Genomic DNA, 5,813 nt, shown 5'->3' with positions numbered 1-5,813 from the left:
TGGGCTTTTGGTCTTTTGATGTGAACTGGGCTTGGTAACAGTGAACTGGGCCTTAGGTTTTTGGAATGAACTGAGCCTTGGGCTCAGTTGGCTGGGCCTTTAGATTAGCTAGGCTTCTGAGCTATGAACTAGGCTTTAGGCCTTAACCTGGACTTTGAACCTGGGTTTTAGCCTTTGGTTCTAAGCTAACTGTTTGGAGCAGCAGCAGACAAGGCTGGGCTGGAGAAGAAGCAGCAGCAGCAGTGGTGGCTTCAGCAGCAGCAGAAGCAGTGCACAGCAGCAGCAAAAGCAGTAGCAAGTAGTAGCAGCTGGGGGAGAACAAGGCAGCAGAGCACTAGGCAGTGAATGCAGTAACAAGAACAGGAGAAACAAAAGAGAAGAAAGAGCAAATAGTGGCAGTGAAACTGTGATATTTACAAAGCAATGAAGATGGTAGTGAAATAATGAGACAATGGAAATGAAGCAAAGAGAAAGACCAAGGCAGTGAAGTAAATGTGACAGTGAAGTAGAATAAAGACAAAGAAGCAAAGGTAACAGTGGCAGTTAACAGGAAACAAAGCCAAATAAACCAAGGCTGTTAGCCAAGGGAAGGGAGGAGTTTGCAGCTGTGGCTAAGCTAAGGCTTAGAATCCACCTTGTGTCCTAGCTAAACAATGCAATTCTAGATTTAAAAACTTAAGCATCCAACTAGAATGGGAAGAAAATCAGCTTGCTCACTGATTTGCCCCTAGCATTGACTGTCTTTTGAAAGCACAGTCAATCACAGGCATATCAGAGCACCAACTTCTTCCCATTACTCAAGCAAAACAGGCCTTCCTAGCAATTCATCATTCATTAGTGCACTAAGGTTTCATCTGAGCCTCAGCAGTGAACTCAAAACATAATTAACATTAAAATGGAACTAAACATGATCATGTGAAATAACATAGCATTTAAACAACTAAACAGTGAATGAAAATTGCAAATGAAGAACCCTAAAAATTAACAGTGAAATCAAATTGACATTGAGAATTAAATTAACCCAATTAGGGGGTATCTCGGCTAACCAAGAACAACCTTTAACATCCTACATCACTTCCCTTTTATAGCTTACAACAAATTACAAAACCCTAATTTGAAACCCTAATTTTTTGGGGAAAATCAAATTCTCTCACCAATTTCCTGAATTGAGCTCGACCCATGCTTTGGGTATGTCCCCTCTGCTCTTCTGAAGCTTTTCCTGCCCTCAATTTTGTCTTCTCCTCGCTGTTGGTGAAACCCTAGCTCGAGATTTCTTGTCAAACCCACACCTAGGGTTCAGAGATGTGAATTTGGAAAGAAGTCTAGGCTAGGGAGAGATGTCGTGGTGTTGTCGGGTGGTTGTGGTGGTGGTGTGGTTCGAGAAGAAGGTGTAGCTGGTGGAGGTGATGGAGTTGCAGAGCTGTGGAGCAGCTCTCTGCAGACGGAGTGGAGGAGAAGAACTCGATGTTTTTGGGAGAAGGGTGTGTTTGGCGATGGGTATAGGGTGTTCGATACTTGGGTGTTAGGCGGGTTTGGCGAGGTTTGATGATCTGCGACAAGGAGCGATGGATGGGAAGATGGTAGGTGGATCCAACGGCGATACGGAGGTAAGCGTGGAGCGACCGTCGGATGAAGGGATGTAGCAAAACGGACGACCCAAGATGGAGATGGGCGTTGCGATGTAAAGCGGGGGCTTCGGAGTTTGATGTGCGATGATGGAGCGACCGTAGGATGCTGAAATGCTTCGATCTGACGGCTGAAATCCGAGACGGGCTTGGATAGTGGAAATGTGTTTGAGTAAGGGTTTTGGGCCTTGGGTATGCCAAGCCCATATCTTCTTTAAGAACAATTCTTCCTCTTCAAGCCCACTTCTAGTTGATCCGGCTCTTGCAAACATCATTCTTCGCTTCCTCCTATCGAGAGTCTTTGCCGTTCCTTTGCTCTTTTCGCTCCGTGAGATAACCATGCTTTATTTAGTACCTAAAAATGCAAAAATTAATTAAGAAAAGTATTTCTTGAAAACAACGAAAATACAGAATATGGGATAAAATGTAGAATTAATGCACAAAAGATGAGTTAAATGCCAAGAAAAATATATAGAAATATGCACTTTTTAGCACTCATCAAATACCCCCAAACCTGAATTTTACTTGTCCTCAAGTAAAACAAAACTAAGGAAATCCTACTTATACCACTGTCGCTGGTCTCTCGAATGCATTTAGCGTATGCACTAAGCCTTTTAAACCACTAAGTGTCCCTAGTGGACGAGTTAAGTCTCGTGAAGGTTTGCTTAGAACGTACCTACAAAGTTCTAGGTCAAAATATAAGCTCAGATTCCATCAAATGTGACATGTGCAAGACAGTTTAAGCTCACAGCAAAATGGAGATGTCAATCTAGCTATCAAAGGCACAATCCTAGCACTGATAACAAACAAAGACATGTGATAAGAGTGTAAAGTGTATCTACACATGTGTAAACAAAGATCGGATGTTATGACTACTAATCACCAAGAGATAGTTTCTCAGGCTAAGAACCAAGGTCGAAATCTAGCTAGCTGTCCGGACTTTACGAGAATTGTGAATGAGTTGGAGATATTTCACAATTACTCGCGTTGTACATCAATGGCATACACCCTCCTTGCTTATTACAATGAAACAACAAAATGACTATTTACATGACTCTTATTTACATTGACTACTCTCTTTTATTTTTGGAACAAGAGAGAATGGAATTGATAAATACTTGATTTTTTTGTATATATATATATATATATATATATATATATATTTTTTTTTTTTTTTTTGATAAAGAAACACTTTTGATACATATACAAAAGGAAACAAAAGATTACATGACACTTTGCAAGAGGTAGCCCTTTTTGATGCACCCAGTTAAATTCGATGGTTGTCCTTCTTAATGTAACCTCCACCTTCTATCCCAACCAACCAAAGAACAAGCTAGTCAAGTTTCATTCAGTATTCTAAAGTGATTGGCAATCGTGACTTCCTATCAAACACCTTGAAGATCGAGGCTATACATGTATTGGTAGATCGTGCGCGTGCAAATTTCTTATCACTATGTGAATTGTGCTAGAATCAGGGTGCCTAAATATCTAGACGAAGACTCCTAATAATTACATATTTGCACAAGAGTCAACATTTCAAGGTAAATGAGCTCCATTTTTTATGTTTTTTTTTTTTTTGATAAAGAAACACTTTTGATACATATACAAAAGGAAACAAAAGATTACATGACACTTTGCAAGAGGTAGCCCTTTTTGATGCACCCAGTTAAATTCGATGGTTGTCCTTCTTAATGTAACCTCCACCTTCTATCCCAACCAACCAAAGAACAAGCTAGTCAAGTTTCGTTCAATATTCTAAAGTGATTGGCAATCGTGCCTTCCTATCAAACACCTTGAAGATCGAGGCTATACATGTATTGGTAGATCGTGCGCGTGCAAATTTCTTATCACTATGTGAATTGTGCTAGAATCAGGGTGCCTAAATATCTAGACTAAGACTCCTAATAATTACATATTTGCACAAGAGTCAACATTTCAAGGTAAATGAGCTCCATTTTTTATGTTTTTTTTTTTTTTTTTAATTTTTTTTTCAATTTTTTATTTTCATTTTTCATTTTTTTTTCAAAAAGAAGGAGTTCTTGTTTTCAATTATGGCATATTATCAAAGTATCTACTTTTCACCCCCAAACCTAAACTAAACATTGTCCTCAATGTTTCAAAATATGAACAAAATTATAATACAACATATGAAGAGGATCATGTTGAGTAGAGAAAAAGGAAAGAGAATACCCGATTTCGGCGAAAGCAATATTAGAACTCCGTTATTCAAGGCAAGAATCCAACATATGTCAGCCGAGATCATATTGGATTAGCAAAATATATACAAAAGGAACAAAAAGGTTTTTAAGAAATTTTATCTACTGGATTATATACAAAAATTCACCATACACTAACAATCTAAAGAGTTGAGGATCAACCCAAAAGACAAAGTGTAGAGGTTTCAACAGCTTCACACAATAATAATATGATAGGCATGCAAGTGAAGCTGTGAAACAAAATGAGCTACCCCCAAACCTGGATTTTTCAAGGGATAAAATTTTGGAAACAAAATCTCGCAGTTTTGGGGGTTCATCATGCACAAGGTCTAGCTCGAAATGAACTGTGCTAGGGACGGGAAAACATGCTAATTCCAACTGTGGCTCCTCAAAGATATTATACTTAGATGCAAAATAGTCCAAGAGGACTTGGGAAGCACACAGTTCCAATCCTAGATTAGGGACTCTCAGAAAAGTCGGTTTGACAATATTGTGACAAACTAAATCTAGGTAGGATACAAGGCTATCCGATTGTGACTTAGGCAAGAAAGTGACATCTAAGCGTCTCACATGCATGAGATCAAGAGTATCAATATTATCAGTCACATCAGCATTATCTAAGTCACACTCAAGATGTGTAGCATGCTCATCATCACAAAAAATTTGCACAAGTCCTAATTCAGAATCATGGTTATCCAATATATTCAAATTATCATCAACAGAAGCAATATATTGTGGCTTAAGTATGGAATCAGACACATCAACTATGTTTTCATGCATAGGATCATTAGTGTCAACAGAAGATTTACCTAAGTCATGCTCTTCACAGGATAATTGCACAATATCTAAATCAGTATCAACATCACATGCATATGAAATACTAGAAGAAATATCATTCATGAAGGTCGGGGCAGAAAAGCCTAATGTATTTGAAACCAAAGGTTCCATAACATTTTCAGCATAGACATATTCTTCTAACATAACATCATCATCATCATCATCATAGTAATATGCATACTTGTCCCTATTAGCAGTTGTGGTGTCATTAGTCAACTCATGTTCCTCTAGATTAGGTTCATAAATATCATACACATGAGAAGGACTAGACATGCTATTTCCAAAGTTCAATTCATTACCACCTATATCATGTGACAGTGTCTCAGTTTCCCTAATGGATTCCCAGTGACGGGTTTTCTCTGCAATCTCAGCTAAAAATTTCCATGCATCATCCACAGTTTTATCAAGAAATTCACCATTACACATACACTCAACCATGGCTCGAGATTTAAAGTCTAGTCCCTCATAGAGGATAGCGACAAGTCTCCACTTCTCAAATCCATGGTGTGGACATTCGCTCAACAAATCATTAAAACGTTCAAAATAGTCAAAAACAGTTTCCTCATTCAACTGGACAAAACAATTGATATTTTGACGAATAGCGATGGTCCTATGATGTGGAAAAAATCTTTGGAAAAATTGATTAGTGAGTTGTTCCCAAGTGGTGATTGATTGTGGTCTCAAACCGTAAAACCATGTTTTGGCCCTTTCCTTTAGAGAAAATGTAAACAAACGCAATTTCAGAGAGTCTTCGGACATATGATCAGGTTGCATAGTCCGACAAATTTGTTCAAACTCTCTTACATGAGTATAGGGGTTCTCAGAATCGAACCCTCGAAATATAGGAAGTATTTGTATCATGCTTGCATTTACTTTAAAAGGGGTATTGGTTTGAGGTAATACAATACATGATAATGGAATTTTTATTGTGGGATACATGTATTCATGGAGAGCACTAGGTTGGCCCATATTGAAAAGACACAAAGCCCACTATTTGGTTTTAAAGGGTTTTCAAAAATTTGGTTTTTTATGGGAAAATTTTGGTTTTTATGGGTTTTGAAAACTTTGGTTTTTATGGGATTAAAAATTTGGTTTTCGAAATTAGGAGCAATTTTTTTTTTTTTTTTTTTTTTTT

At 38.0% G+C, this 5,813-nt stretch overlaps 1 non-coding gene across 1 annotated transcript; it reads left to right on the top strand.

Annotated features, from left to right (window-relative positions):
* Positions 1-5,174: 5,174 nt before the first annotated feature.
* On the top strand, positions 5,175-5,278 carry LOC113341565. The gene has a single exon (XR_003355991.1). It is a non-coding gene; the product is annotated as a small nucleolar RNA R71 (small nucleolar RNA).
* Positions 5,279-5,813: the final 535 nt, after the last annotated feature.

This window comes from Papaver somniferum, chromosome 1 (assembly GCF_003573695.1).
Source record: "Papaver somniferum cultivar HN1 chromosome 1, ASM357369v1, whole genome shotgun sequence".
Lineage (NCBI taxonomy): Eukaryota > Viridiplantae > Streptophyta > Magnoliopsida > Ranunculales > Papaveraceae > Papaver > Papaver somniferum.
This window is presented reverse-complemented; position numbering and strand designations above follow the sequence as displayed.